The sequence below is a fragment of the Prosopis cineraria genome, unplaced genomic scaffold, assembly GCF_029017545.1.
Source record: "Prosopis cineraria cultivar Desert tree isolate PC_DT_omini unplaced genomic scaffold, ASM2901754v1 PC11, whole genome shotgun sequence".
NCBI lineage: Eukaryota > Viridiplantae > Streptophyta > Magnoliopsida > Fabales > Fabaceae > Prosopis > Prosopis cineraria.
The window spans coordinates 1,576,645-1,586,253 of record NW_026555342.1 but is presented as its reverse complement, the minus strand read 5'-3'; the positions used below and the strand labels follow the sequence as shown (position 1 = coordinate 1,586,253).

Sequence of the window (9,609 nt, the reverse complement as noted above, 5' to 3'; positions counted from 1 at the left end):
CTTGTACTCTTTCCATTTTTTGAATATAAGAGAAATATCATGTGTATTTTGTTTTTATTTATAAACAAAACTACAAATTCAAGAAGTGTTAATAACATTTTTCCCAAATTATTCTCATAACTTCAATATTTATTTTCACTAAGCAAATTTGTTTTATTAGTTACAAGGATAATTAGTTCAAATATTTTAATTTCAAACACAATATTTTACTTAATCAATTTTTTAATTGTATTAATTGATTATTTTTTCTTATATTTAAAAATGAATTAAGTATTAAAGACTAATTTGTTTTTTTAAAAAAAGTATCTTATAATAGAAGAAGCAGGATGGAATATCAAATAGAGGGTGCTTGTTCTTATAATTCAGTGACTTATTGATAATGGTGTGATTCATTCGTGATTAAGGTTTTCATCAATTACGAAACCAAAAGTGCCCAAAATGTCAGTCATTGGAAATTGGCTTTCGTTGATTCTGTTCATGGAGGCTGAATCAGGATTGTAATAAATAAATAAAAGATAATAAATATATAAGAAAATAAGATGAAAAGGAAGGGGCTTTTTTCTTTTGCAGAGAACATGAATGGGTCAGTCATAATAACAGTTAACAAAACTGTCTTCCCACACAAATCATATCTTCTGATTATTCCATTAAGTCCAGAGCTCAAACAAATCACAGGACGCAAGTTTTATCCCCAGTAACATGTCCTGAGTGATCTTCAAGTTTTCTTCAAGAAGCCGACACTTTCAAGATAATTCCAGCTACCCCATGTGGGTTTGGTTCCTTCTCTTTCTTCCCCTCGCTCTTGATGTTTCTGTTCACTTTCTCTGATTCAGAGCTATTTTCCCGGGAAAATCTGGGTTTCAGCATGTGGGAATCGGGAGAGCGAGTCAGCTTCAGCAGGGAATATGGTCTGGCTTTCTCACTTCAACCAATAATCAGGGGTCAAGACTGATGGGATTCAGCGAAGAGGCCACTCTTGGTATGTCAATCTGCAGAATTTTTCTTTGCTTTTGGTTCGCTTTGATATATGTTAAAACCATTGATTCATCCACTTTTCAATCTTCAAGAGGATTTTTGAAGATCATGTAAAGCTCTCTGAACATTTTGTCTGTAGGTATGTTGATACTGATGTACCAAGTGACTTTCTTGTTCAGATTGGAGAAGCTAACTTCCACTTACACAAGGTAGCTTATCTTCTTGTTTTTGTTTTGTTTTGAATGCTGTTATTCTGTTTAAGAAGATCAAATACTGCTTGGAAGACGACGTAGAAAAGCAAATAAACATAGTGATGGTTTTGTGATGTCAAATACTGAGAACCTTTCTCTCTTTTTTCTTGAGGAAGTATCCTTTGCTGTCAAGATGTGGAAAGATAAACCGAATCGTGTATGAATCGCGCGATCCAGGCTGAATAAGATAGCTATGGATGATTTGCCTGGTGGAGCTGAAGCTTTTGCACTTGCAGCCAAATTCTGCTTTGGAATTGCTGTTGAATTAACAGCAGGCAATATTTCAGGCCTAAGGTGCGCATCTGAGTAGCTAGAAATGACTGAGACCTAGAAGAAGGCAATCTTATATTCAAGACTGAAGCATTTCTTAGCTATGGTTTTTGTGTCTTCTTGGAGGGGACTCCATAGTTGTGCTGAAGAGCTGTGAGAAGCTCTCGCCAGGGCGGAGAACCTTCAAAATTGTCCGGAGATGCAGCGAGTCCATAGCTTGGAAGCTTGTGCTAACCCGAAGGTATAGGTGGCATATACTGGAAGACACCCCAAGGTTACCAGCCCAAAATGGAATGGCATGAAAGATTCAAGCCCTAGTGGGAATCATCAGGTTCCTCCTGATTGGTGGTTTGAAGATGTTTCAATACTCAGGATTGATCACTTTGTTAGAGGCATGACTGCTATTAAGGTAAAGGGTATGAGATTTGAATTGATTGGAGCTGCAATAGTTCATTATGGCACTAAATGGCTACCAGGATTCATAAGTGACACAAACAACCCCAGGAGATGAATCAAGCAACCATAGTGTGAGCAATAGTAGTGGCGGTGGAAGCTGGAAAGGCGTGCTTCTATGATCGTGGCCGAGTTAGAGATGATTTGTAAGTCTTCAGGCTAAAGAACAAAAAATGATCATCGAGATCCTTATCAGCATATTTCCACCACAGAAGGACAGTGTCTCCTGTAGCTTCCTACTTAGGCTACTGAACTGCAAACATGCTCAAGGTGGCACCTGCATTAATTACTGTTTAGAGAAAGGGTGGGAATGCAATTTGAACAAGCTACACTGGCTGATCTTTTGATTCCTTCTTATGAAAAAAGCGAGACTGTGTATGATGTGGACCTTGTTCAGAGGCTACTAGAGCATTTTCTTGTTCAAGAAGTAACTGAAAATTCGAGTCCCCCTCGACTGTCATTTTCAAACAAGCGCCCGGGTAGTAACATCAATGCCAATGCCAACGCCAAGATCAGAGGGCAAGACTTGTTGATAGTTATCTTACGGAGGTATCCGAGATAGAAACCTTTCCCTCACTAATTTCAGGCACTTGCAGAAGCCTTGCCTGAGTCAGCAGGACCTGTGATGATGGCTTTACAGAGCAATTGATTCCTATCTTGGTAATTAATTCTTGTTCCCATGGAATGTTGGAGAAGAAGCCTAGACTTACTCTTTAAACATCAATTTCAGTAAACCATCAAATCTGTAATGTAAAATTTTTATGGGGTCTTCTTGTGTCTCATGCTAGGTTAGTGAATACTTCTGGTAATTTTCATGTGAGTAGCTCAGAGATATTTATCAAACTACATGCATCTTAGCACTCAGTTTGATAAGTAAATTCATACATGACTTGAGAATAAACCTGCTGGGATGGTGGTATAACTATAAGCTTTATATGCCATGGTTTTAGACATAATCAGTCATTTCTTTAGAAGCACGGACCTAAACTGAACATAAACATGGCTACAGAAACTAAGCTTCCAAATGCAATGTAAAGTGTCACATTGTTGTTTTATCGAGCGTAGCACTCATCAAACACAGATCCAACTCATTTTTCTGAAGTTTTGATGCTAATGACTATCATCATGAGAAGCTGAGATTTAGGGAAACTTCTCATTGATCTGTGTTTGCTCGTAATTGCAATGTCTTTCTCCAGCTGGATGCTTATCTGTCAGCAAAATTAACAGGCACATCCAACACTGTCCGAGCACGAAAGGAAGCGGCTTTGTCGCATAATGGATTGTCAGAAACTCTCCATTGATGCCTGCATGCATGCTGCACAAAATGAAAGGCTTCCATTAAGGTAGTGGTGCAAGTCCTATTCTGTGAACAGGTAAAGATAAGCAATGCATTAGCCAATGCTTCTCTGGGAGATGGCATGGAACCTCAGTACTACCAGCCGATGATTGTGAACCGGAAAACTCTTCTAGAAGGGACACCACAGTCATTCCAAGAAGATGGGCAGCCGCAAAAAAGGACATTAATACACTGAAATTGAGCTTGAGAGTATGAAAGCCAAGTACTTGGAGCTTCAGATGATATGGAAAATCTGCAGAAACAGTATGATAAGATGGTAAAGCCAAAGCAAAGTTCAGCTTGGAGCAGTGGGTGGAAAAAGCTGAGCAAGCTTGCTAAAATGTCAAATGTTGAAAATCATGATGCTGGACCACAGATTCCAGCTTCATCAACAGAACAGAACAACAACATCAAGGCTCATAGAAGGTGGAGAAACTCAATATCCTGAAAGATGAGAATTCTCAGTTTTATATGATGATTCTTGTGGTCCTTGGGTTTTGGATCCTTTTCTTCCCTTGTGTCATATCTGATTCCTTTTTCTTACCCCCTCTTTTGAAGAGTAAATAGGAGTTTCTTTAAATTCTTTAGCTGAATCATAGGATCATTGTGATTTGTCAAAATGTAAATTATATCTTTTCATGTTTTTCAATGAAACTTCATCACTGTATGATTCTGCACACAGTGTGGCTTCCATATGGCAAAATTGCCTTTAACAGAACCAAAATGGTTCAGTCTGGCTTCTGAGAAATTTCTTGGTGACAAGGAAGCAAGAAGAAAATTGAAGTTAAAAAGTAGTATTAATCTTCATCTTTCACATCATGGTTCCAAATAGAGTGGCCCTTTCTTAGCTATATTCCTTTTGGACCATAATATGTGTATGTATAATATAGTAATAACAACTTGTTTTACATAAATTTTTGAAAAAGTGCAACTAAATGTCTTTCTTTTTTCCATGGAATGAGAAAGAACATAGTATGTGCCCTTCAATTAAAGTGATTTAATATTAATCAATTTTCTTCAGAAGCACAAAATACTGTTTATTATCACGCTAAATGCCAAATAATTCTTATGGTTGCTCATATTATAAGACCGTTACTTATGCTATCCCAAAGCTCTCAAAAAAAAGAAAAAAAGAGTGAAAATTGCTGGACCCTACATAAAATAATTGTACCTATTGGCCAAACAAAATTATTGCACCTAGAAAACTAATAATTCAGGATTAGTCAATTCATCTCAGTATATCAAGATATGCGGAAAACAGAGCAAGTTCTATTCTATTTTTATCCTTTTTTTATCTTTTAAAAAATCATGCATTTTTAAGAGTAAATTACATAGACATATTGCACACATCTTTTTTTTTTTTTTTTGGTTTTCTAAAAGCTACACAAATATTTCATGAAAAGAAATAATCAATCGTACGGAAATTTTTGAGATTTGCTGAAAAAAAGTAGTATCTATCTCTTACTTTAAAAAATATAAACAAACATTGCATAGATTTAAAATAATAGAGATGAAATGTGAATGGTTATAAAAAAATATAAGATAATATATAAGTGGCATACTAACAGGGTTGCATTTTTGGCCCAAAAAAGGGTTGTATTAGTTAAAAAAAATGCTAGTATCTTACAATGTATGAATTAATATTTGAATTTTCATTAAAAAAAAATAAAAAAAATAATTATTTAGTCCCTGTAGTATTAACTCGGTCATAATTCAATCTTGAACTTTAACTTTTGCACCTCAATTCCTATAATTTTAAATCATTTAAATATTAATTTTTATATTTTAAAAATAGAATTATAAAGATTAAAACTATTTTAAATTTATATCTTTATAAAGATTAAAGGTTTAGTAATTTAAATATTAGTCCTTAAAATTTAATATAATTTTAAATATTCATAATTTTATTTTTTAAAATATAAAATTAATATTTTAAATAGTTAAAATTAAAGAATTAAGTTACAAGAAGAATCAAAATTTAAATAATAATTATGACCGTATCAAAATGATAAAAATAAAGGTAACATTAAAATTTAAAAATTAAATTATAATTGAATTAAACAATAAATACTAAATAATTAAATTTTTTAAAAATAATTATAAGTTGGCATGAATGTCAGAATTGGTTGAAAGCGACAAGACTGTAATTCACCTGAGCGAGTGAGTCTGTGAAAGCAGCCAGACCACGACACAAACATTGGACCAAATCATCACAATCTTGTACTCAGGTTATGAAACTGGGAAAATGACGTTTCACGTTTCAGGATCTCTTAACATTTAAATTATACTAAAAATCCGTAAATTTTTAGAAATTTTAAAAAATCTTTGGTCGGAAATAAAAAAACAAATTTCAACTGATTTTTCTTTTAAAAAAAATCACTTTCGTTCGCCCTTAATTTTTTCTAATAGTCATCCTTAATTACTATTCCAAAAAAATAAACTTATCTTTTACTTTTTGACAATAAAATTCTCAAAAATTTGAAGGGAAAATCACTCTTAGGCTCCATGCAAAGAATTTAAATATAGACAAATCTCATAAAATCACAAATTACTTTAAGATCTCATGTCCTTAATAAAAGTTGTCAATTTGATATTTAAAAATATTAATTACTATTAGATAATTATTAATAAAATAATAATTAACAAATATCTAGCAGCAAGTAAAGTACATGAGATTTCAAAATAATTTTGTGATTTTATAAGATATTTTTTATATTTAGATTCCTCATGTAGAATTTTAGAGCAATTTTCCCAATTTTCAACCTACCTTATAATTATTTCAATAGCCATCTTTTGTAAAAATAGATACTGAAAAAATTGAAGGAACTTTTAGTTTCTAGAATTTACAATATTGAAGTATACTTAAAACTTTATTTTAGAGTTTAATTCTTAAAGATGTGTATAAAAAGCATTGCTTTGAAAATAATAACCTCTTAAATATCAATCAAATTTCTTAAGAGATTAGCCTCATGATTGTAATTGTAAATATACTTTGGGGGAAAAACTTTAGAAAGCTCTAATCATGTCATTTCTGCAATAAAACTAGGTCAACCATATAGGGATCACCACCCATCTCTTCTCTTGATCACAAGCTACAGACCACACACACAATCTCTTCAATTCACCCTTGACATGAAAACAATGTAACCTTTGCTTCATATGGCCAAAAAAAAAACATGATACATTCATATATTTCATAATGAAGCTAGATTGCCTATCTTTTTATGTGGGACTCGGTGTTCAAGTGACTTAATGCTTGGTTAGCTTGATATGGCCTAATTAATCACTTTGAACTAAGTTTGACCGAGTTAATTTGAGAAATATTGTAAATGAAATTGGATTAATCAAGTCATATGAGTTACCTTGTCAAGTGCCTAACTCCAACACACTATAAGACAAGCCTATATAGAGGTGGATCTATAATCATTAATAGTGAATTTAGAGTTATCAATAAAGCTTGACCTTAATAATTTGAGCCCATATGCTCGTATATTATAAATTTATCATGTTTCTCTAGTGTGGCTCACTTTTATGAGAGACTTAAGAGTATACTTCTACTTAATGCTTGGCATGCCTAACTTAAAAAAACTTTACGATATTTTCCTACAGTGATAAATCTCTACTTGTCAATAGTAAACCCTAGAACTATCAAAAAAAGTTGATTGAGCTTGACATTTAAAAACTTAACCTCATAGTTTATCATATATCAAATTGATTGTATTTCTACACTTCATAGTTGTCCATAAGAATAGATTAGCCTTGTTGACAGCTCTAGGTAAATCCACTCTCCTCCTCTCCCTGTCTCTCTATCTGTGATGTCATGCCTATGAAATACTGACCTAGTTTGTAATGAACAAGGAATGAGATTTCTTGAGTGAAAAGATAGAGAACAATGAGATTTATCCTCTGGACCCCACCTTCTATTGTTCTTGGAAGCATGATTTCTATCCCACCTTTACAAGGGCAAGATTTTCTTTTATTTATTTATTTATTTTTTTATTCTCACCTGCCTTTGTGATGGGCAGGATGGGAACTAGGAGGGATCTGTTCCCTCTCGTGTGTTTCTTAGTTGTTCATTGGATCCCTTCTTCTTCTGCAATGGGTCCCACCACCTTCAATCTCGTTCTTTCTCTTCAAGGCAGGGGAATCCAGGTGAAGGATAAGAGTGTCGTAAAGTCAAGAATGAAATGAAATGGGTTGAAAAGTGGGACCCCCAGTTTCCCTAACAAAAATGCATTTCAATCAACAGATTTCAACGCACATAACAAATAGTATAGCCCCACCGTTATATTGTCATCTTCAATATGCCCCATCAGTGAAACTTTATAACCTTTAACTCGCCAAAGTTCTAAAGATAATGATCATGGCCATAGTCATGTTCCCGCTTCTCTTCTTTCACTACTTTTGTTCGTTTATTGGCTTACAGTATGCACAACTTGACGAAGATGATCACAGAGAATGAGAAAGAAACAAGCTTTGATACATTCAAATTATCTGTTATGAATTCCCTTCAAGAAGCCCTCACCCAAAAAAAAAAAAGTTTATAAATTTAAATGACTCTTTTCAGTAAATTAGTTTTTTTAAAATAAAATTTTCTTTTTAAACTTTGTAAGTTGAGAGGCTCATCTCACATAGAGGATTATCCACGAACATTTGACTAGCAAAAAGATGAAAAAAGTGTAATGGAATGGATGTGAATCATGCATTGCCGGTATTAGCCTCCCAAGCAAAGTAAACTTTATGAATTCAAATAGCTTTCTCACCCAATAAATTAATTTTTAGAATGGACTCTCAATTTAATTTATACTCGGTCACATTGTGTTATTAACATGCTCCCAAGTTTCATTTAATCTTGCTGAACTCAAACTCAAACTGTCACGAGTGATGGTTTCATTTCACTTTCTTCATCAAGTGTTTGATTCTCACCATGGTCTTTGCTAAACTATATTTGATTAATGAACGAGTTTGTCTGATCATCAGAGTGGAAAAAATAGGTAATTTTTTAAAAAAAAAAACAGATACTATTAATATGTTATGGCATGATTGAATGTCGGATATTCAGGACACAAAGGATTATAGTAGAGAACTATAATGAGAAAGAAATGCAAAATCATATGCATGACAGGCTTTATTAAGCAAATGACAGAAGCATATGTTCTGTTGAGCCTGCAATTAAAGATTCAAAAAGAACTATTCTTGAGCTCTTGAAAACTCTCTGATCATTTTACACAGAATCTGAATTTGACATGAACATGGAAGTAGGAGAATGAAATGAAGGAGGATAACATGCGACTGACCTGACAATTTTGTCAGTCTGACAACAATTTCTGATTCACCTTCAATTGCCATTATACACTTCATATTTTAATATCTCAAAAATCATTTGACTAACTTCTTGTCTTTGTTATAATTATTTCATTTAGATTCGATGATTGTGGTATTCAATTGGGGATAACTCTCTTAAAACCAATTTTGTAGTTACACGGACTCGAATCTAAGCCTCATGCTGACTTCTAAATGGTTATATATATATTATATATATATATATATATTACAAAGACCAATGCCCCTTGGCATAACTTCTTTATTAATTCTTTATAGTTGTACTGAAAATTAAAATCACAAACAACCTTTATTCTTTTATTCCACAGGCAAGTACCATATAGTTGTACTGAAAATTAAAATCAAACAACCTTTATTCTTTTATTCCACAGGCAAGTACCATATCTTTTAACAAATGTCCTGTCCTAACCAAACTTCCCACGTAACAACATCTTCCACTTCCACTAGGTTTGGAGAGCGAGCCTTGGATCTAAGAAAGGACAATTTATTTTCACATATACAGTTTATGGAATAAGTAAAATAATATTAAAAATAGGGATAACATAACTATTAATTTCTATAATTTTATTGTGTTTTGTTATTGGTTTATATATATCTTTTTTAATGTTATAGATCCTTATAATTTTTTTTCATTTGTAACATTAGTCTCTTTATTTTTAAATATGTCCATACCGATGATGATGCAATGCTAAAGATGTTAAATTAGAGCCTTTATTATAAGACTCGGCTTCTCTCTTTTGAGAGAAACCTCCTCTACCTCTCCTTTGAGGCAGAGAAAATTCGGACCATCTAGATTTAATATTTTTATTTTATTTTTTATTATATTTTTAAAATAAAAAGATATAAAAATTGAAAAAAATTTAATAAATATACTTATTAATTTAAAAGACCAGATTTAATATAGATGATTTAAATTTAATATAAAAAATTTAAATTAATTTTTAGATATATTCTGGACAGTGTAAATATATTTTGAACAGA

General features: G+C 32.6%; 1 pseudogene; it reads left to right on the top strand.

The window, feature by feature from the left end:
* The first annotated feature begins 562 nt into the window (after window positions 1-562).
* On the top strand, window positions 563-4,033 carry LOC129285542 (root phototropism protein 3-like; annotated as a pseudogene).
* Window positions 4,034-9,609: the final 5,576 nt, after the last annotated feature.